The sequence below is a fragment of the Heptranchias perlo genome, chromosome 20, assembly GCF_035084215.1.
Source record: "Heptranchias perlo isolate sHepPer1 chromosome 20, sHepPer1.hap1, whole genome shotgun sequence".
Taxonomy (NCBI): domain Eukaryota; kingdom Metazoa; phylum Chordata; class Chondrichthyes; order Hexanchiformes; family Hexanchidae; genus Heptranchias; species Heptranchias perlo.
This window is the reverse complement of record NC_090344.1, coordinates 24,325,500-24,349,310: the sequence shown is the minus strand read 5'-3', so window position 1 is coordinate 24,349,310 and position 23,811 is coordinate 24,325,500. Positions and strand designations below refer to the sequence as shown.

Here is a 23,811-nt window from a genome sequence, read left to right as displayed (position 1 = left end):
AGTTTCCAAGGCGCAACACACACGGAGTTAATAAAATGTCTCAAGATGATGTGGAGATTGAAGCTGAATGTGAATTTACCCCAATTTAGGCGGTCTCATTGATATTAGATGACGGGATCGAGAACCACATCTCCAAGTTTGCCGATGACAGAAAGATAGACAGAATTATGAGCAGTGTGGATGGAAGAATGAGATTACAGAGAGATATTACTAGATTAAGTGAATGGGCAAAACTGCGGCAAATGGATTTCAACGTAAGCAAGTTTGAGGCCGTCCACTTTGGACCTCAAAAAGATAGATCAGAAAACATATTAATGGATGTTACTCCAAAAAATTGACCTCATGACATTTTGTGTGGATTCGCTTGTTTCTCAAGTCTGCCAAACTTTTAAAAGTTACCAAAATATTGCAATAGGAACATTATGGCCCGTACGGGGATCGAACCCGCGACCTTGGCGTTATTAGCACCACGCGCTAACCAACCGAGCTAACCGGCCATGTAGACATCTTAGCTTTATGGGCTTACCCGCGTGTTGGGTAGTTTGTGTTTATTTTTACACCAGCTGACAGGGTTTTACAACGACTATTGAATAAACCACATCCCTTAAACATTGTTACTTGTTTCTGTATATACTGTCGAGGATGTAGATCAAAATTAACAAACAAAGAGCACTTTAATGTAACAAATTAAATTCCGATCAATATTATTTTACTAACAATCAACAGCCCATCCATAAAACACTGCCCCGCTTTAAAACCTGTGAGCAGGACCCTGAGCTGCTGTGAAAATGATATCACCGCAACGTGATTCGATCACGCTGCGTTTTGACGTTGAGTCAGATGTCTGTCTATCTGTCTGTCTGTTTATCCGTCTGATTGGGTCTCGGCCTTATTCTCAGGCCAGGCTTTTTGTTTGCTGGCTGCAGGCCTCGCTCCCCGACTGACTGAACAACTACCGGGCCGTGTGTCAGAATCAATGACTGTGACTGACTGTCTGCCCATTTATGGCCACATTTCTGAGTTCCTGCCTTCGCTCTGTGTCGCAGGCCTGTCTCTGTCCCTTAGGATCACAACACACCCACAAGCTTCACGACTGAACGCAGGTTTGGACAGTCTGTCCTCGCAGGTCCTTCGGAAGCTAATGATTTTGAACTGAATTATTTTTCCTGAGTGACTTGTGAAGTTTGGTTCAGTGATATGTTTGCGAAAGAGAACGGAGGAAATAGTTAGTGTGCAACTCGACATTTCTCTACATCGGAATAGAAAACGTGATTGGATGGATATAAGAGGTCTGAAAGGATGGCCGATCGGCTGTGGGTGGCACCGAATTCTGCAGTGGCTGCAGTGGTTCATTACCGGTAATGAAAATCAGGTAATATACTACCACAAGCTGCCGGTGAAAATCATTCAATTTCCCAAACTTGACCCACCGAATCAAATGAAGCTGCTGGGAAAGCTACAAGACAACGCCGGTCTATCGGGCATCGTTTGAAGCAACTGGCAGTTTAAAGTAGCATCTACAGCCATGTAAGTACTGCCATGTGCCGCTGCGATCGCCGAGTGGTTGAAGCGTTAAATTCAAGATCAAATGGAGTTTTCCTTCGCAGGTTTGATTTCTGCTCGCTGAATTATTGTTTAAAGATCCGTTCAATGCTCAAATGAATGAACTGGATCTAACTCACTTCATTTATCTCTCTCAGAGCATGAGAGATACTCGAGCGTGGCCGGCGCTTTTAATTGGGTGCCCAATGTACTCTTGCAAAATTCAAATACACAAGAAAGAATCTTGCCCAATCTGCAACTAAAATTCTGCTACTTTGCAGAACCACCCATTTATAAGCGACTTTATTTACATGAATCTCTCTATCTCTCCTTGTCTCTTGTCTCTATGTTGTCCCCTGATGGACTTCTCAGGCTTCCTGGAACGGTAAAGGCTGATCTAATCTGCAACACCAGCAGGGAAAGGTAAAGGAAAAAAAGACTGAGACGGTCGGAAAAGTAAAGGTGCAACCCAGCTGATAAATTCGTAGCTAATGTCTCCACATTTTTGTCTCTTCGCCCTCACAGTGAAAGAAAACAGCAATCTGAGTAAAATATACTTATGATAGCTTGTACACTCTGACGATGCCGAGACAGATGCCAATGTAGCTTCAGATGAACAAATTCTGAAAAGTATTATTTGAAAAAACAAGTCGTACATTGTAAACGAATTTAGTAAAGAGAGGCTAATATTGGTGACTGGAAATAGGTAGTGTACAACTTGATATTGCTATATTTTGGAATAGAAAACGAGATTGGGTGGACAGAAGCGGTTGGAAAGGATAGCCGATCGGCTGAAGACTATGGTGAAATTTTAGACCGGCTGCAGGGCTTTCTAGCAAGCGGCTCGTTGGTCTAGGGGTATGATTCTCGCTTTGGGCGTTTTTCTAATGGAATATGCGAGAGGTCCCGGGTTCAAATCCCGGACGAGCCCTGTTATCTCATTGCTTTTTAGTGAAAAGTCACCAATTGGATTCTGACATCTTTGCAGTTGTTGGAATTGAATTATATTTGAGCTCCAGAGGACAAAGTGCAGAAGTTTCCAAGGCGCAACACACACGGAGTAAATAAAATGTCTCAAGATGATGTGGAGATTGAAGCTGAATGTGAATTTACCCCAATTTAGGCGGTCTCATTGATATTAGATGACGGGATCGAGAACCACATATCCAAGTTTGCCGATGACACAAAGATAGACAGAATTATAAGCAGTGTGGATGGAAGAATGAGATTGCAGAGAGATATTACTAGATTAAGTGAATCGGCAAAACTGCGGCAAATGGATTTCAACGTCAGCAAGTTTGAGGCCGTCCACTTTGGACCTCAAAAAGATAGATGAGAAAACATATTAATGGATGTTACTCCAAAAAATTACCTCATGACATTTTGTGTGGATTCGCTTGTTTCTCAAGTCTGCCAAACTATTAAAAGTTACCAAAATATTGCAATAGGAACCTTATGGCCCGTACGGGGATCGAACCCGCGACCTTGGCGTTATTAGCACCACGCTCTAACCAACTGAGCTAACCGGCCATGTAGACATCTTAGCTTTATGGGCTTACCCGCGTGTTGGGTAGTTTGTATTTATTTTTACACCAGCTGACAGGATTTTACAACGAATATTGAATAAACCACATCCCTTAAACATTGTTACTTGTTTCTGTATATACTGTCGAGGATGTAGATCAAAATTAACAAACAAAGAGCACTTTAATGTAACAAATTAAATTCCGATCAATATTATTTTACTAACAATGAACAGCCCATCCATAAAACACTGCCCCGCTATAAAACCTGTGGGCAGGACCCTGAGCTACTGTGAAAATGATATCACCGCAACGTGATTCGATCACGCTGCGTTTTGACGTTTAGTCAGATGTCTGTCTGTCTATCTGTCTGTCTGTTTATCCGTCTGATTGGGTCTCGGCCTTATTCTCAGGCCAGGCTTTTTGTTTGCTGGCTGCAGGCCTCGCTCCCCGACTGACTGAACAACTACCGAGCCGTGTGTCAGAATCAATGACTGTGACTGACTGTCTGCCCCTTTATGGCCACATTTCTGAGTTCCTGCATTCGCTCTGTGTCGCAGGCCTGTCTTTGTCCCTTAGGATCACAACACACCCACAAGCTTCACGACTGAACGCAGGTTTGGTCAGTCTGTCCTCGCAGGTCCTTCGGAAGCTCATGATTTTGAACTGAATTATTTTTCCTGAGTGACTTGTGAAGTTTTGTTCAGTGATATGTTTGCGAAAGAGAACGGAGGAAATAGTTAGTGTGCAACTCGACATTTCTCTACATCGGAATAGAAAACGTGATTGGATGGATATAAGAGGTCTGAAAGGATGGCCGATCGGCTGTGGGTGGCACCGAATTCTGCAGTGGCTGCAGTGGTTCATTATCGGTAATGAAAATGAGGTAATATACTACCACAAGCTGCCGGTGAAAATCATTCAATTTCCCAAACTTGACCCACTGAATCAAACGAAGCTCCTGGGAAAGCTACAAGACAACGCCGGTCTATCGGGCATCGTTTGAAGCAACTGGCAGTTTAAAGTGGCATCGACAGCCATGCAAGTACTGCCATGTGCCGCTGCGATCGCCGAGTGGTTGAAGCGTTAAATTCAAAATCAAATGGAGTTTTCCTTCGCAGGTTTGATTTCTGCTCGCTGATGAGGCTAAAAGCAGAGACACTAGGAAAACTGTTAATAAATCAAGGGGTTTCGTTTTAGTAAAATAATGGCAATGGAGAAAATAATTAGGCCAAATATAGACAAATCTCCACGACCTGATGTTTACCATCCCAGGGGATTGAAAGGATCAAGTGAGGAAATTGGACATGCTTTCGTCATGATCGATCAAAACTCTCTTGATTTAAGAATTGTTATTTAATGAAGCGCATCTTGATTGGAGGCTTCTGTTTGAGAAAGATCTCGAAGTGATAATTGAGAGACCGAAAATAAAGCTGTTTGGCAGGAGCGCTGATGCTGTCGGTTGTTCGCTGCTCTCGTGTTGCACAATTGTTAAGCGTGCGTTACTTATTTATAGCAGTGTGGGCTCCAGAAATGACCAGGTTGTGAGTTCGAGCGTCTTCTAAAACAATCAAACCTTTTACTCCGAACATTTTGACTGGAGTTCAAGGTACAACTGGTATGTTCAATAACGCATCTACTTCTTAGTGTTCCCATGGGAGCTCTTGGGTTCCTCCGGCCTGCCGTCTTGCAATAGCAGGTGCCAGTTTACTTGTTCATAGGGGGAGAGGGGACTTTTAGCGGCAGCTCATATGGCAAAGGGGCCGGTACAAGATCTTTAAATCTAAAGAACCAAACAAACAATTCTTCTTTTCGTTAAGCCGATATTCATCGGTTGGAAGTTTCGTGTTGGCAAAATTTTGAAGGGAAATATTCTGCCTGGTGTCACTGTGTAACGGGAGAAATTATTCAGCTTACAGATATTAATACGCTGAAAGGTCGAGATGCCTTTTCCAGCTCCCGTGTGGGACAAGTTCAGCTTTTGTGCCGCTGGGTAAAGTGTTATTTCAATCGGTGCTAACGAATGTCAAGACATTTGGCACAAACAAGAAGAATTGTAAACTCACGAGTTCACTGTCCATGTTTCTTACATCATGTTCAACAGGAACAAGGATTCTCCTCAACACGTTGCTGAGAATTTTATAAAACGGACCTCACCCTTGCTCGCCGGCTGCAGGGATGATTCAGAGGCCTCCCATGAATATGCACGATGGGAGCTTATGTTGTATCGAGCCTGGGTAGCTCAGTCGGTAGAGTATCAGACTTTTAAAGTGGGCAGTGAGCTGAAGGTCCAGCGTTTAACTCCCTGTCCAGGCTCCAAATTTCGGAATAGCTGGCAAGCTGTCACTTTGCAGCGGGACCTGCTATGTGTTGTCAAAGTTTCGGAAGTATCCTTTTTCCCAGTGTGGGCAGTAATGTGTTGTCTGAAGCGGTTCCCCATCAGGAATTCTAGTTCACTATATTAATTTCGCAACACTCATTAAACTCTGTAAAAAAGACGAATGCTTGTTCAAATCGCCATTAATCAACCAGTAACTTTCTGTTTCCGGCTGAATGAAATGCTAACTTTTTTATGCTCTCATTCACCAGGCCGAAATTAGGGAGTTCAGAGGGGAAGAGAAAAAGGAAATGAGAGGCAAAGAGAAATATGACTATGGACTGACGGCCAACATAAAAGGGAATCCAAAAGTCTTCTGCAGGCATGTAAACAGTAAACGGGTAGTAAGCGGAGGCGAGAGGCGGATTCGGCCCGATCAAGGAGATCTACTCATGGAGGCAGAGGGGATGGCCGAGGTACCAAATGAGTACTTTGCATCTGTCTTTACCAAGGAAGAAGATGCTGCCAGAGTCTCAGCAAAGGAACTTATAGTTGAGATACTGGATGGTCTAAAAATTGATAAAGAAGAGGCACTTGAACGGCTGGCTGTACTTAAAGTAGGTAAATCACCTGTTCCGGATGGGATACATGCTAGGTTGCTGAGGGAAGTAAGGGTGGAAATTGCAGAGGTACTGGCCATAATCTATCAACATCCTTAGATATGTGGGTGGTGCCAGAGGACTGGAGAATTTCAAAGGTTGCACCCTTGTTCAGAAATGGGTATACGGATAAACCCAGCAAATATAGGCCAGTCAGTTTAAGCTCAGTGGTGGGGAAACTTTTAGAAACGATAATCCGGGACAGAATTAACAGTCACTTGGTCGAGGGTGAATTGATTCGGGAAAGCAAGCACGGATTTGTTAAAAACAAATCGTGCTTAACTAACCTGTAAGTGTTTTTGATGAGGTAACAGAGAGGATAGATGAAGGAAATTCAGTTGATGCTGTGTATATAGACTTTCAAAAGGTGTTTGATAAAGTGCTGCATGGTAGGCTTATCATCAAGAAAGGGACAGGAAACAGAGATTACTGGGGAACGGTTCTTTTTCGAACTGGAGAGAGTTGTACAGTGGTGTTCCCCAGGGATCAGTGCTCGGACCACTGCTTTTCTTGATATATATCAATGACTTGGACTTTAGTGCACAGGGCACAATTTCAAAATTTGCAGATGAAACAAACCTTGGAAGGGTAGTAAACAGTGTTAAGGACAGTGATAGACTTCAAATGACATAGACAGGCTGGTGGCATGGGCGGAGACGTGGCAGATGAAATTTAACGCTGAAAAATGCGAAGTGATACATTTCGGTTGGAAGAACGAGGAGAGGCAATATAAACTCCAGGGCACAAATGTGAAAGCGGTACAGGAACAAAGAGAGGTTCATGTGTTCAAATAGTTGAATGTGGCAGGGCAGGTTGAGAAAGCGGTTAAAAAGCATTCGGGGTCCTGGGCTTTATAAATAGATGTATAGAGTGCAAAAGTATAGAAGTCAGGATGAAACATTATAACACACTGGTTCGAACACAACTGAAGTATTGTGTCCGGTTCGGGACACCGCACTTCAGGAAAGATGTGAAGGCCTTGGAGGGGGAGCAGAAAAAAATTACCAGCATAATTGCAGGGATGAGGGACTTTAGTTCCGTGGATAGACTGGAGAATCTGAGGTTGTTCTCCTCGGAAAAGAAACGGTTTTGTGGAGATTTGATAGAGGTATTCAAAATCATGAAGGATCTCGACATAGAAGATGGAGAGCAACTGTTCCCATTGGCGGAAGGGTCAAGAACCAGAGGACATCGGTTTCAGGTGATTGGCAAAATAACCAAAGGTGACATGAGGAAAAACTTTTTCACACAACAAGAGGTTCGGATCTGGAATGCACTGCCCGAGGGTGTGATGGAGGCAGATTCAATCATGGCCTTCAAAAGGGAACTGGGTAAGTACTTGAAAGGAAAAAAAATGCAGGGCTTCGGGGAAAGGCGGGGGAGTGTTTCTAGCTGGATTGCTCTTGCAGAGAGCGAGCACGGACTCGATGGGCCGAATGGCCACTTTCCGTGCTGTAGCCTTTCCATGATTCAACTCATTGTGCATGAGGCGATGCAAAGGGAACAGAGCGTGCCGCAAATCGACACACCTCTCAGTATCCTCCCAAGCAATGTAGTTTAAGAGCAAATAATTCTGAAACGTCTCACTTGACAACTCAAGTCGTACACTCGAAACCAATTTGGTAAAGGGAGACTAATATTGGTGATTGGAAATATTTGGTGTGCAACTTGATATTGCTGGACACCGGAGCAGAAAACGAGATTGGATGCACAGACCTGGTCTGAAAGGATGGCCGATCGGCTGTGGGAGGCAACGAACTTTTACACTGGCTGCAAAGCTGAAGTCACAGCGGCTCTTTGGTCTAGGGGTATGATTCTCGCTTAGGGCGTTTCATTGAGTGATATGCGAGAGGTCCCGGGTTCAAATCCCGGACGAGCCCTCCTTTTAGTGAAAAGTCACCAATTGGCTTCTGACATGTTTTCAGTGTTGCTGTTGGTGGAACTGAATTCGATCCAGAGGATGTTTGAGCTCCAGTGGACTCAATGCCGGAGTATCGTCGGCGCAACACACGTGAAAGAAATAAAATGTCTCAAGATGATGAGGAGTTTGAAGCTAAATTTGGATTTTTTTCCAATTCAGGCGGATATTAGATGACGGGATCGAAAGCCACATATCCAAGTTTGCCGATGACACCAAGATGGGCAGCATTGTAAGCAGTGCAGATGGAAACATAAAATTACAGAGAGGTATTAATACAATAAATGAATGGGTAAAATTGTGGCAAATCGATATGAATTTCGTCAAGTGTGAGGTCATCCACTTTGGACCAAAACGGATAGATCAGAATACTTTGTAAATGGTGAAAAGCTCGAAACAGTGGAGGTCCAAAAAGACTGATGTGTCCATCTACATACATCATTAAAATGTCATGGACAGGTACAAAAAGTAATCAAAAATGTTAATGGAATGTTGGTCTTTATATCTAGAGGACGAGAATACAAGGGGATAGGCATTATGATACAGCTATACAAAGCCCTGCTTGGACCACACCTGAAGAACTGTATTCAGTTCTGCGCAACGCACCTTCGGAAGGATATATCGGCTGTGGAGCGAGTGCAGCTTCGGTTTACTGGAATGTTACCTGGACCCCAAGGGTTAAATTACGCGGAGAGATTACATAAACTCGGGTTTACCTCGAATTTAGTCGATTAAGAGCTGATTTGATCGAACTTTTCGAAATATTAAGGGGAACTGATGGAGTAGATAGAGAAAAACTATTTCCGCCGGTTGGGATGTCTGGGACTCGGGGACATCGCCTAAACATTAGGGTCAGGACTTTCAGGAGTGAAGTTGGGAAACACTTCTCCAAAGCAAAGGGAGGGAGAAGTTTGGAACTCTCTTCCGCAAACGGCAGTTGATGCGAGCTCAATTGTTAATTTTATACCTGAGATTGATCGATTTTTGTTAACTGATGTTATTAAGCGATACGGAGCGAAGGCGATTATCTGGAGTTTGGTCACATATCAGCCATGATCTGTTTGAATTGCGGAACAGGCTCGAGGGGTGAAATGGCATACTTATATTCCTCAGCTCCTCATTGGTGAGAATGATTCTGCATTGGCCGGAAATCGAACCAAAGTCTCCCGCATAAGAATTGAGAATTCGACCCCTGAACAACCAATGCGCGCGTTCTTAATAGCGGCATGTGTCCATTTGGAATCCGATCTGAATGAACATGCCGTTTACAGCTGCGGTGGCCGAGTGTTTTAAGCGTTGGACTCAAAATTCAATTGAGGTTTTCCTGCGCAGGTTTGAATTCTGCTCGCAGAGCGAATGTTCAAAGATCACTTCAGTGCTGAAATAGATTAATTGGAGTTAATTGACCTCATTTACCTCTCTCCCAGAATGAGAGATTCGACAGCGTGGCCGGTGCTTTTAATTAGTGTCAGATCTTCTCTTGCAAGATTTCAAGAGCCGAGAGGGAATCTCTCCCAATCTGTAACTTAAAGTCTGCTAGTTTGCAAAACCTGACATTTATACTCTATTTTCTTTGCCTGCATCTCTCTATCTCTCCCTGTCTCTGTCTCTTGTCTCTCTGTGTTGTCCCCGATGGACTTCTCAGGCTTCCATGAATGGCGAGAGCTGATCTAATCTGCAAGACCAGCAGAGAAGGGTAAAGAAATGAAAGACTGAGACAGTCGGAAAAGGGAAGGTGCAACCCAGCTGATAAATTCGTAGCTAATGTCTCCACATTCATGGGTCTTCGCTCTCATAGTGAATGAAAGCAGCAATTTGAGTAAAGTATACTTATGGTGGAGTGTAAACTATGACGATGCCGAGACAGACGACAATGTCGTTTCAGAGTAATTCATTCTGTAAAGTGTTACTTGATAATACAAGTCGTACATTCAAAACGAATTTGATATTGTTGATATGATATAGTTAGTGCAAAACCTGACATTGTTCGATATCGTATATCGTACAAGAAAGCGGAATTGAATGGACAGAGCGTTCTGAAAGGATGGCGGATCGGCTGCATTGCAGCAAAATTTTACAGTGGCTGCACGGCTCTGTTGCCAGTTGGTCTTTGGGTCTGATTCTCGGTCAGGGAGTTTCACTGTTTCAAATCCCGGATGAGCCCCGTTGTGTCCCCATTTTGAGTCAAAAATCACCAATTGGCTTCTCATTTCCTTTCAGTGGTGCAGAAGGCAGGTTTGACTTATCTCCAGCAGAGCTTGTCTGAGCACCAGAGGACAGAATGCAGAGGGTTTGTCCACGCAACACACGTTGACGAAATGAAGATAATCCTTCAAGAAGTTGGACAGATTGAAGCCGTCACATGAATTTATCCCAATTCAGGCGATCTCATGGGCACAGAATTCAAAAGGTAAAGGATGCTGCATTGTCCTGGAAACAAACTCATGGTTTCCCGCCGGCAGGCAAGGGTTCCACACAGAACCACCAATGCAGACTGCACGAGTAGCGTTGGATCCATGTCCAGAACATGCAGTCATGCAGAGTTCCCGTATGTCCACCTCCAAGATTTCACGAATTGCCTTTAAGCTGTACCTTAAATTCTGCTCAATCACAGAATTTGGAGATTTATACTATTTTTCTTTTCATGTATCTCTCTCTCTGTCTGTGTTTCTTCTCTCTCTCTCTGATTCCCCCCTGATGGACTTATCCGGCTTCTTTGAACGGCCAGGTCTGGAAACCCGGGCGTTCCAGAAGGGTTTCTGTAACGCGCGGGTTTCCAGAATGTCGGATCTTCAGTCCAATTGTTGGATTTTGACGGGAGGGGCTTTGCGATTTTCGTCTCCGTTTTTGGAAAATATAAACCCAGATGGGTTTTCATCTCCTTGGGTCCCGTCAACATCGGGTAATGGGAATGAACCCAATCTATCATTCGGTCTTAATATCTGTATTCTCATTGCTTAAGAATAAAATTACGGGGTTACAGTTATTTTGAGGACACATTTTAGAAATTAACACATAACAGACTTATTCGAAAACTAGAAGCACGTGGGATTAAAGGACCGGTGGCAACGTGAGCACGTAATTAGCTAAAGGATCGGAGGCAGAGAGTCGTGGTGAACGGATGTTTTTCTGAATGGAGAGAAATATGCAGTGGGATCCCCCAGGGGTCGGTATTAGAACTATTGCTTTTCTTGTTATATATACATGACTTGGATGCAGGAATAGGGAGTACAGTTTCGAAGTTTGCGGATGATACAAAACTTGGCAACTGAGAACATAGTGAGGAAGAAAGTAGCAGACTTCAGGAGAACATGGACAGATGGTCAAATGGGCAGTCACGTGACAGATTTAACGCCGATCAGTGTGAAGTGATGCACTTTTGGAAGAAGAACAAGGAGAGGCAGTATAATCTAAATGGAACAATTTATGGGGGGTTGCAAGAGCAGAGGGACCTGGGGGAGCATATTCACAAAACAGGGCAAGTAGATAAGGTAGTTAAAAAAACGGATGGGATATTTGGCTTTGTAAATGGGGGCATTGAATTTAAATACATGGAAGTCACACGAAACCTTTACAAGTCACTGGTTAGGCCTCAGCTGGGATGCATTTTACACTTCAATGGCACCATAATATACAATGGATGAAAAGGGATTGAAGAGGATTCAGAGCAGGTTGGCCTGGGTGATACCAGGGATGAGGGACTTCAGTTATTTGGAGAGATTGGAGAAGCTGGGATTACTCTCCTTCCAGCAGAGATGGTTAACGGGAGACCTAATAGAGGTATTCAAAATAATGAGGGGTTTTGAAAGAGCAAGTAGGGAGAAACTGTTTCCTCTGGCAAGTGGGTCGGTAACCAAAGGTCATAGATTTAAAATATTTGGCAAAATAACTAGAGAGGAATCTAAGAGATTTTTTTTCACACAGAGGGTTTGTTAAGAACAGGAACGCACTTCCTGAAAGGGTGGTGGAAGCAGATTCCACAGGATCATTCAAAAGGCAATTGGACATGTACTTGAAGAGGACTAATTTGCAGGGTCATGGGAAAAATCTGGGGTGTGGGTCTAATTTGGGCAGGTCTTCGAAAAATAGCCGGCACAGGTACAATGGCCGAATGGACTCCTTCTATGCTGTAAGATTCTACGATTCTATGAATCCTTCTCAATCGTTGGAATTGATAATATTCAGTGTTGTGGAGACAAGAAAATTATAACCATGATATTCGGCTTCTCCATTCCCTTATGAATATCGCAGATTATAATGTCCAGGCGGGGTGGGACTGAATGGGGGATGGAGTGCGGAGATTGGAATGGAAGCCCAGCAGAATGAATTTGATCTCAACAGCAGGCGGTGAACCTTCTTCTCCAGAGAGGATCTTCATTTCAGTTCAGTAGGAAAAAGGTATCAAGAAAATCGGGTGAAACAGATACGGAATGATCCGGGACTGACAGCACATCCCTTTTAAACATACACAGACACTGAATGATATGGGACTGACAGCACATCCCTTTTAAACAGACACAGACACGGAATGATCCGGGACTGACAGCACATCCCATTTAAACCGACACAAGCACGGAATGATCCGGGACAAACAGCACAACCCTTTTAAACGGACACAGACACGGAATGATCCGGGGCTTACAGCACATCCCTTTTAAACAGATAGAGACATGGAATGATCCGGGACTGACAGCACATCGCTTTCAAACAGACACAGACACGGAATGATCCGGACATAAATCATAATTATGGTACATAAGTTTCTCTTACGTTGACTATAAGATTTACTCCTTTTACAATGACACGACTGTGCACTTTGATTCTTCGCGACCTTCCAATCTCAACAACTTCTTGGTTGGAACTGTTGCTGATTTCAGCAAACAATGCAAAAACCTCCGTTTGCCGTTTCGAGAAGGAAGGGACTCGACCTTCTGGATGGACTGAATGAAAGGAACAAAATTGAACACAACATCGACGAGAATGGGATTCGAACCCACGCGTGCAGCGCACAATGGATTAGCAGTCCATCGCCTTAACCACTCGGCCACCTCGTCACATGCAGAAACTCACACAAGCTCCTTTATTCAAAATGAAAATACTGGCTATGTTGCCAAACTGAAATGAAAACAGTAAATGCTGGATATCCTCAGCAGGTCAGGCAGAATCCTTCGATATAGAAACAGAGTTAATATTTCATGTAGGTGACTATCACATGAGTAATCTATTACAACCCTGACTTGCGCCTTGCAGATGGTGGGACGGCTTTGGGGAGTCAGGTGGTGAGTAACTCGGCGCAGAATATCCAACCTCTGACCTGCTCTTGTCGCCACAGTATTGATATAGCTGGTTCAGTTAACTTTCTGGTTCATGGTGATCACCAGGATGTTGATGGTGGGTGATTCCTGGAAAGATTCCATGAATGAGGGGCTTTAGTTTCATGGATCGACTGGAGAAGCTGGGGTTGTTCTCCTTGGAATAGAGACGGTTGCGAGGAGATTTAATAGAGGTATTCAAAATCATGAAGGATCTGGACAGAGCAGATAGAGAGAAACTGTTCCCATTGGCGGAAGGGTCAATGACCAGAGAACATAGATTGAAGGTGTTTGGCAAAAGAGCCAAAGGTGACATGAGGAAAAACTTTTTTACACAGCGAGTGTTTATGATCTGCAATGCACTGCCCGAGGGGTGGTGGAGGCAGATTCGATCATGGCCTTCAACAGGGAACTGGATAAGTACTTGAAACGAAAAAAAATACAGGGCGACCGGGGTGGGGCGGTGGGGCGGTGGCTTCCAGCTGGATTGCTCTTGCAGAGAGCCGGCACGGACTCGATGTGCCGAATGGCCTCTTTCCATGCAGTAACCTTTCTCTGATTCTAATCTATGTGCCGGGGGCGATGCAAAGCGACCGGAGCATGACGTAAATGGACCTTCACATGTCCATTCCCTGATAATAAATCCTACTGTGATGCAAAGAAGAAATACATAATTATGGGACATATCTTTCATCTTATGCTCACCATAAGAGATACTTCGTTTACCAGGGGGCCATTGCGCACTTTGATTGACACTTCACCTGGATCACCCCTTACACTCCCAACACCTCCGTGCAAGAAACATTTTGGGTGGCAATTCAGACTTTGCTGATTTGTGCAAACAGATGTAAGCCAGCAATGCGGAAACGCACTTCTTTGGAAAGAAGATTTTTTGGTGAGGCGGCCAAAATAAACAGCTCCACCAAATGTGGCAGAGGGGGAATTCAAACCCACATGATCGAAAGATTGACACCAGCATCTTAGACAGTTCAGCTACTCTTCTACATACCAATCTATCCATTTCTGATGAAAAAGTTCGGAGGGCTGAAACCTTCCCTCTGGTTCTTTCTCCACAGGCGCTGCCTGACCTGCTGAGTGTTTCAAGCATTTTCTGTTTTCATTTTTGTAATTTCACAATGGCTGTTTTCCTGAAAACACCCAGTTTGACCAAAGGACAAAGCTCGCACTTCACTTTCCCCACGCGCTTTAAAGTCTGTCGTTTCTGAACAAAATCCCCTCCGCGCCGGACATTCAAAGGACCTTTCGCTCACGGCCAAACTCCTGTAATCGACACTTTTTCACCATTCCCGATCTTCTCATTTCTCCTCATTCCTTTTCAATCGGACATTTCCACAGACCTATTAAGATCAAGCAGAACATTTCCGACTTGACAGCAAAGCCCAGATTGCCAAAACTGCATCTTTCAGCCCTCATTCGCAGCTATGTCGTGCCGTCCGTCTCTCCCGCACATCAACTGCTCGGGGAAAAGCGCCAACGACCATGAAAACAAAACCCAGTTCTTCAGTTAACATCCCCCGTGTCACAAGATACCCCATAGAAATTTCATGGGAAAGTATGCCGCTGTCCTTCCGAATGCCAGCCCTGCTTTCTTAGTGCTTGTCTCTGGAAGAGTCACGGAGATCGAAATGTATCGATTGGTTTCAAGGCACAAATGAACATTGGTGCGAGCGGGACATGTGCCCCCGAGAAACAGAGGTCGATATCGAGCAAACATAAAGGCCTAAGAATGTGAAAGTAAATGTTAGAGTGGGCAAGGCGGCAGTAAAGTCTCAATGAAATGGATCATGATTGTGGAAGGAAGAAAAAGCTAGAAGAAGCGGCGGGTCTGAATTTTTGATCATCCAACAGAGACACATGAGAGAACAAAAACAGGATACGGACACAGGTGCTGGAGGCAGAAAGAAAAAGAACGAAAGAAGAGGAATGAAAAGAAAGTGACTTACTTGAGAGCGAAGAGACATTATTGTGCAGACATTGGCTGCAGCAGCTGGGTTGCACCTTTACTTTTCCTACCGTCTCAGTCATTCTTTAACCTTCTCTGCTGGTTTTGCAGGTTCGATCAGCCAACGCCGTTCAAGGAAGCCTGAGACAACACAAGAGACAGAGACAGGGAGAAATAGAGAAATGCATGCAAAAAAAATAAAGAGAATAAATAGAATCATACAATCATAAAATGGTTACAGCACAGAAGGAGGCTATTCGGTCCATCGAACCCGTGCCGGCTCATTGTAAGAGCGATCCGGTTGGTCCCACTCCCGCGCCGCTTCCCGGTAGCCCTGCATTTATTTCCCTCCAAGTATTTATCCAATTCCTTTTTTGAAATTCACGATTGAATTTGCTTCCACCACCCTTTCAGGCAGCGCATTCCAGATTATAACTACTCGCTGGTTAAAGAAGTGTTTCCTCATGTCGCCTTTGGTTCTTTTGGCAGTCACCTCAAATCTGTGTCCTCTGGTTCTCGACCCTTCCGCCAATGGGAACAGTTTCTCTTTATTTACTTTTTCTAAACCCTTCATGATTTTGAACACTTCGATCACATCTCCTCTTAACCTTCTCTGCTCGAAGGAGAACAGCCCCAGCACGGGGTAAATGCCGTCAATTAGCTTCAATTCATTTATTTGTGCATTCAACAGCTCTTTCAACGTTACTGTGAAATAATGGTAGCGCGGCCACGCGGTCTAAGGTGTTACATTTAATTTATATAGAGGCGTGGGTTTGAATCCCAATGCTCTTAGAATTTCTGCCAATGTTTATTTTGATTTGTTCACAGAAAACCCGATTGTAGTGCGATGGAGCACAGGATATGAAAGAAGCTGAAAGTGAAAGTGCAGATATTATTTTCATCACGGGGACAGGACACGTTCCCACAGGAGAGGGCCGCTCACCTTAATATTCCTTCCAGCAGAGAGGGACGGGTGATCAAAGTGACCGGGCTCTTGCGGCGCGATCAGTCAGTGCGCGGTCCTTATATGACAGTCCAGGGTCGGGAAATGGCGAGGTTGTTAGTTGACTCTCATCGAGATCAACCAATCCTTTTCTTTGTGAACATTTCGAACGGAGTAGAATGTGCAATTGGTGTGTTACAAAATGCATCTAGTTATTTGTTCAGCCATGTGGTTCCTCCGGCCTCCGCTGTTGTAAAAACAGATGAGATGTTTAGTTTTATTAGTTTACAGGAAGGAGGCTGCGGAATTGGAGCCACAAACCGTGATTTTGATCCATCTACAAATTATGGGATTTAACTGGAGCTTTAAACCAGCGGGTTAGACCGCTCAGTCACGATACTTTAATTCTTGCGATTTTCAGGAGCAACAAGAGGGTTGTTTCCCTTCTTTGATGAACATTCGTGATCCTGTTGTGGTTTTGCTGCAAAGTTCTAATTCCCACCACCAAAATTGAGCCCTGAACTTCAACGGTAGTGAAATTGGAATCCACAACTTTGGAACTGCTAATTGGAAGTCCAACGTGCGACCCATTGCGCCACAAATCGGCTGTCGATTATATGATTTCACATTACCCATTTGCTGCTTATGATTTTTTGCTGCGGTGGAGCAAGTGGTTCGAAAGCTCAGTGGGGATTCACAGCAGCTCCTGAGAAATCGACACAGCGACGGTTTCTCCAATGCCTAGTGATCTGTCTGTCTGTCTGTCTGTCTCTATTCGTCTTGCTCGCTCTCGCTTTCTCTCTTGAACTCTCACTCTCCCCGTTTATTTCAAGAAGGCTGGAATACAAAGGGGCGGAAGTTATGTTACAGCTGCACAGAGCTCTGGTGAGACCCCATCTGGAGGACATCATTCAGTTCTGGGCACTCCACCTCAGGAAGGGTGTGTTAACCTGGAGGCTCGAGGGGCTGAATGGCCTATTCCTGTTCCTATGCTCCAATAAATGAAAAAATAATTCAAGTACAGAGACCCGAATGTATAAGGGTATCCGTTCACCACGACTCTCTGCCTCCGATCCCTGAGCCAATTAGGTGCCCACGTTACCACAGGTCCTTTAATTCCACGTGCTTCTAGTTTTCGCATAAGTCTGTTACGTGTTAATTTCTAAAATGCGTCCTGAAAATAGCTGTAACCCCGTAATTTTATTCTTAAGCAATAAGAATACGGATGTTCCGACCGAGTGATAGATCGGGTTCATTCCCATTACCCGAAGGTGGAGGGACCGAGGAGGGGAAATCCCATCTGGGTTTATATTTTCCGAAAACGGAGACGGAAAATAGCAAAGCTCATCCCGCCGAAATCCAACAATTGGACTGAAGATCCTACAGTCTTTTCCATCCCCGGTTTCCAGACCTGGCCGTTCAAGGAAGCCTGATCAGTCCATCAGGGTTAAACACCGAGAGAGAAGAAACGCAGACAGCGATAGAGAGATGCATGCAAAGAAATAAAATAGTATAAATCTCCAAATTCCATGATTGAGCAGAATTTATGGTACAGCTTTTTTCAAATTCTGTCTCAAGTCTTGAAATCTCATAGGTGAACATTGGGCGAGATTATCCCTTAACCTCTGAGAGAAGTAAACACTGCCTGGTAATTACAGCTCTTATTTATTTGACTGTTTCACAATCGTGGTGTAAGTTGGTTTCGAGCCCCCAGTGAATTTCAGGACCATGCTTGATCCATAATTTAACACAAAGGGCACCGCGCAACTGTAGAGTCGATTGCGTAGGGTAATCACAGGAACTCTGCCAGATTGCATGTTCTAGACATGCATCCAAAGCTACATGTGCTGCCTGCAGCCGTGTGTCCATTGGTGGTTCAGTGTTGGAACCCTCGCCTGCCGGCGGGAAACCAGAGGTTTGGTTCCAGGCCAATGCAGCATCCTTTACCTTTTTTGTTCTGTACCCATGAGATTGTCTGAATTGGGATAAATTCATGTGCCGGCTTCAATCTACAACTTCTTGAAAGATTATCTTCATTTCGTCTACTTGTGTTGCGTGGACAAACCCTCTGCATTCTTTCCTCTGGTGCTCAAACATGCTCTGCTGGAGATAAGTCAAAACTGCCTTCCACACCGCTGAAAAGATGTGAGAAGCCAATTGGTGATTTTTGGCTAAAAATGGGGACATAACAGGGCTCATTCGGAATTTTGAACGATTCGAACTTCCTGAGCGACATTCAGACCCAAAGACCAACAAGCAACAGAGCCGTGCAGCCGCTGTAAAATTTCGCTGCCATGCAGCCGTTCCGCCATCCTTTCAGAAGGTTCTGTCCATACAATCCCGCTTTCTTCTACGGTGCACGATGTAGAGCGATATCAGGTTCTACACGGATCATTTCATATCAACAATATTTCTCGCTCTTTATCAAATTTGCTTTGAATGTAAGACTTGCATTATCAAGTAACACTATGCAGAATGAATTGCTCTGAAACGACATAATAGTCTGTCTCGACATCGGCATAGTTTACATTCTACCATAAGTATAGTTTACTCAAATTGCTGCTTTCAATCACTATGAGAGTAACATAAATGGACATATGCAGTGCGTGTACGTACGAGTATTGGTGGCTCTGGGATGGATTTCTCGCCTCTGACACGGATTCTATTCGCGGACAATGCATGAACGTTTCGTGTTTTGCACCAATTAGGAAGATGAGTAGGCCATTTAGCCCCTCGAGCCCGTTCCGCAATTCAGTGAGATCATGGCTGATCTGTGACCTAATTCCATATAACCGCCTTCGCTCCGTATCCCTTAATACCACTGGTTAACGAAAAAATCTATCAGTCTCAGGTTTAAAATTAACAATTAAGCTAACACTGTCGCTTGCAGAAGAGAGTTCCAAACTTCTACCCCCCTTTGCTTGTCGAAGTGTTAACTAATTTCACTCCTGAAAGTCCTGACTCTAATTTTTAGGCCAGGTTCCCGAGTCCTAGACATCCGAACGAGCGGGAAGAGTTTCTCTCCATCAACACCAAAAGTTCCCCGTAATATCTTGAAAACTTCAATCAAATCAGCCCTTGTTCTACTAAATTCCAGGGAATACAACCCTAGTTTGTGTAATGTCCCTTCATAATTTAACCCTTGGATTCCAGGTATCAATCTCGCAAAATTACACTGCACTACCTCCACGGCCAAAATATCCTTCCTAAGGTGTGGTGCCCAGAATTGAACACAGTACTCCAGGTGTGGTCTAACCAGAGCTTTGTATAGCTGTCCCATAATGTATATCACCTTGTATTCTGGTCCTTTAGATATAAAAGCTAGTTTTCCATTAGCCTTTTTGATTATTTTCTGTACCTGTCCATGACATTTTAATGATCTATGTATATGGACCGGTAAGTCCCTTTGGAACTCCACGGTTACGAGCATTTCACCAGTTAGAACGTATTCTTATCAATGCTCTATAGGTCCAAGTTGGATGACCTCACACTTACCTAAATTGAAATCCATTTGCCACAGTTTTGCCCATTCATTTATTATATTAAATACTCTCTGTAATGTTCTGCTTCCATCTACTTTGCTTACAGTGCTGCCCATCTTGGCGTCATCTGCACATGTCGCTCTCTATCCCGTCATCTTATATCAATGAGACCGACTGCACTGGGGTAAATTCACATTCAGCTTCAATCTCCTCATCATATTGAGACATTTTTTTTTTCACCTGTGTTGTGCCTTGGAAATTTCCGCACTCAGCCCTCTGGAGCTCAAACATTCTCTGGATATAATTCAATTCTACCAACAGCAACACTGAAAAGATATCGGAAGCTAATTGGTGACTTTTCACTAAAAGCACAGAAACAGGAGGGGTCGTGCAGGATTTGAAGCTGAGATCGCGCGCATATCACATAACACAACCCTCTAAGCGAAAAATCATACCCCTGGACCAACAAACCGCTGATGCTGAGGTCGTGGAGTCAGTTGAAAGGTGCGCTGCCTCCCACAGCCGATCGGCCATCCTTTCAGACCTCTTCTGTCCATCCAATCTCGTTTTCTGTTCCGGTGCACAGCAATATCAAGTTGTACATTAACTACTTCCAGTCACCAATATTAGTCTCCCTTTAACAAATTGGTTTCGACTGTACAACTTGAATTATGAAGTAAGACGTTTCAGAATTAGTTGCTCTGAAACTACATTGCTTGGGAGGAGACTGAGAGATGTAGATAAACAGCAAAACCTTGGAGTGTATGTCCACAGATCCCAGAATGTAGCAGAACAGCTCGATAAGGTGGTTAAGAAGCCATAAAGAATATTCTCCTTTATTAGCCGAGGCATAGAATATAAGAGCAGGGGAGGTTCTGGTAGAAATTTATAAAACAATAGTTAGGCCACAGCAAGAATACTGCGTACAGTTGTGGTCACCACATTATAGGAAAGATGTGATTGCACCAGAGATGGTACAGAGGAGATTTAAGACAATGTTGCCAAAACTGGAGAATTTTAGCTATGAGATTAGATTGGATCAGCTGGGGTTGTTTGCTTTGGAACTGAGGAGGCTGTTGGGAGATTTAATTGAGGTGTATAACATTATGACGGGCCTCGATCGAGTGTACAGCAAGGACCTATTTCCCTTCGTAGGGAGGTCAATAATCAGGATACATCAATCTTAGGTAATCGGTGGAATGATTAGAGGGGAGTGATTTTTTTTTCCATCCAGAGTGTGGTGGGTGGGTGGGTGGGTGGGTGGTCGGAAAATCACTGCCAGAAAGGATGGGAGAGGCAGAAACCCTCATCGCATTGAAAAATAAAAACTTCAATATGCACGTGAAGATCCATAACCGACAAGATTAGGGACCAAACGCTGGAAAGTGAGATGAGGTTCGGTACCGATTTTTCGGCCGGCACAGGCACGATGTGCAGAATGGCTTCCTTCTTTGGCATAACTTTCTCGGATTCTATGATATAATTGCCGTCTGTCTCGGCATCGCGATAATATACACTCGACCAGAAGTGTACTTTAATCAAATCGATGCTTTGTTTTACTGTGAGAGTGAAGAGACATAAGTGTGTAGACATTAGCTGCAGCAGCTGGGTTGCACCTTTACTTTTCCAACCGTCTCAGTGCCTTTTTTTACCTTTCTCTGCTGGTGTTGCAGGTGAGATCAGCCTTCGCCGTTCAAGTCAGCCTGAGAAGCCCGTCGGGCGCAACAGAGAGAGAAGAGACAGAGACAGCGAAAGATAGAGAGATGCATGCAAAGAAAATAAAGAGTATAAATGTCAGGTTTTGCAAACGACCAGAATTTAAGTTACAGATTGGGAGAGATTCCTTCTCGGGTCTTGAAATCTTGCAAGAGAAGATTGGACGCTCAATTAAAAGCACCAGCCACGTTGAAGTATCTCTGATGCTGGGAGAGCGGTAAATGCAGTCAATTAACTCCAATTAATCTATTTGAGCATTGAAGAGATCTTGAAACAGTTGGGGGTTGCGAGCAGAATTCAAACCGAGGCAGGAAAACCCCAATGGAGTTTTGAGACCAACGCTTGAACCACTCGGCCATCGCAGCTGTCAACGGCATGTTCGTTTAGACAGAATTCCACATAGGAACATGTAACTTCTGCAAAAGCAAGCATTGGTGGTTCAGGGGTAGAATTCTCGCCTGCCACGCTGGAGACCCGGGTTCGATTCCCGGCCAATGCAAGATCGTTTTGCATTTTGCACCAATGAGTAACCTCGGAACAGGATTGTGGTATTTGGTCCGTCGAGTCTGTTCCGCAACTCAATACGATCATGGCTGAGTTATGTCCGAAATCCCTGCACCCGCCTTAGTCCCATATCTCTAAATATCTTTGGTTGACAAAAATCGATAAATCACGGGTTTGAAATTAACAATTGAGCTCGCATCAACTGCCGTTTGTGGAAGAGAGTTCCAAACTTCTCCAACACTTTGCTTGCAGAAGTGTTTCCTAACTTCACTCCTGAAAGTCTGACTCAAATGTTTAGCCGATGTCCCCAAGTCCTCGACACCCCAACGAGCGGAAATAGTTTCTATCCATCTACCACATCAGTTCCTCTTAATATCTTGAACATTTCGATCACATCAACCCTTAATCTACTAAATTGAAGGGAATACAACTATAGTTTGTGTAATCTCTCCTCGTAATTTATCGCTTAGAGTCCAGTTATCTTTCTAGTAAATCACACTGCACTCCCTCCAAGGCCAATATATCCTTCCTAAGGTGCGGTGCCCAAAACTGAACACAGTACTCCAGGTGTGGTCCAACCAGAACTTTGTGCAGCTGTAGCATAATGTCTATTCTCATTCTCTAAACATATAGGCCACCATTCCATTCGCCTTTTGGATTATATTCTGTTCGTGTCCATGACCTGTTATTGATCTATGTACATGGACACCGAAGTTCCTTTGGAACTCCACAGTTTCGAATTTTTCACCTTTTATAAAGTATTCTGATCTATCCTTTTGAGGTCCAAAGTGGATGACCTCACACTTGCCTAAATTGAAATCCATTTGCCACAGTTTTGCCCATTCATTAATTATATTAATGTCTCTCTGGAATTTACCAGAATGATACCCGGACTTCAAGGGTTAAGTTACGAAGAGATATTACACAAATTGGGGTTGCATTCTCCAGAGTTTCGAAGGTTCAGGGGTGATCTGATCGAAGTTTATAAGATATTAAGGGGAACAGATAGGGTGGATAGAGAGAAACTATTTCCGCTGGTTAGGGGTTTTGGAAGTAGGGGGCACTGTCTAAAAATTAGAGCCAGACCTTTCAGGAGCGAGATTAGAAAACATTTCTACACACAAAAGGTTGTACAAGTTTGGAACTCTCTTCCGCAAATGGCAATTGATACTAGCTCAATTTATAAATTTAAATCTGAGATAGATAGTTTTTTGGCAACCAAAGGTATTAAGGGATATGGGCCAAAGGCAGGTATATGGAGTTAGATCACAGATCAGCCATGATCTTATCAAATGGCGGAGCAGGCACGAGGGGCTGAATGGTCTACTCCTGTTCCTGTGTTCCTCTTCCTATATAATCTGCACTGCTTATAACGCTGCCCATTTTGGTGTCATCGGCAAACTTCCATATGTCGTTCCATGTCCCGTCATCCAATATCAATGAGACCACCTGAATAGGGGGAGATTCACATTCAGCATCAATCTCTGCATCATCTTGAGACATTTTATTTACTTCACATGTGTTGCACTTTGGAAACTTCAGCACTCTGTCCTCTGGAGCTCAAACATGCACTTTAATCCGACCAACAGGAACACTGAAAAGATGTCAGAAGCCAATTGGTGAATTTTACACTCAACGTAGCTGAACAGCAAGAGCTTGTTGGGGATTTTACCCCTGGACTCTCAGATATTAATCAACCAAAGCCCCCGAAACAAGAATCTTACATCTAGACCAACCAGACGCTGTTACTTACATCATGCAGCCAGTTTAAAGTGTCGCTGTCTCCCATAGCCGATCGGCTACCCTTTCAGACCTCTTCTGTCCATCCAATCTCGTTTTCTATTCCGGTATACAGCAATATCAAGTTGTACACTAACTATTTCCAGTCACCAATATTAGTTTCCCTTTACTAAATTGGTTTCGTCTCTACGA

General features: G+C 44.0%; 5 non-coding genes across 5 annotated transcripts; 2 read left to right on the top strand and 3 right to left on the bottom strand.

Annotated features, from left to right (window-relative positions):
- Positions 1–423: 423 nt before the first annotated feature.
- On the bottom strand, positions 424–497 carry trnai-aau (transfer RNA isoleucine (anticodon AAU)). The gene has a single exon. It is a non-coding gene; the product is annotated as a tRNA-Ile (tRNA).
- A 1,886-nt stretch (positions 498–2,383) lies between these two features.
- trnap-ugg (transfer RNA proline (anticodon UGG)) lies at positions 2,384–2,473 on the top strand. Its single transcript is given in 2 exon segments — positions 2,384–2,419; positions 2,438–2,473. It is a non-coding gene; the product is annotated as a tRNA-Pro (tRNA).
- A 525-nt stretch (positions 2,474–2,998) lies between these two features.
- On the bottom strand, positions 2,999–3,072 carry trnai-aau (transfer RNA isoleucine (anticodon AAU)). The gene has a single exon. It is a non-coding gene; the product is annotated as a tRNA-Ile (tRNA).
- A 9,859-nt stretch (positions 3,073–12,931) lies between these two features.
- On the bottom strand, positions 12,932–13,013 carry trnas-gcu (transfer RNA serine (anticodon GCU)). The gene has a single exon. It is a non-coding gene; the product is annotated as a tRNA-Ser (tRNA).
- An 8,790-nt stretch (positions 13,014–21,803) lies between these two features.
- trnag-gcc (transfer RNA glycine (anticodon GCC)) lies at positions 21,804–21,874 on the top strand. Its single transcript has one exon. It is a non-coding gene; the product is annotated as a tRNA-Gly (tRNA).
- Positions 21,875–23,811: the final 1,937 nt, after the last annotated feature.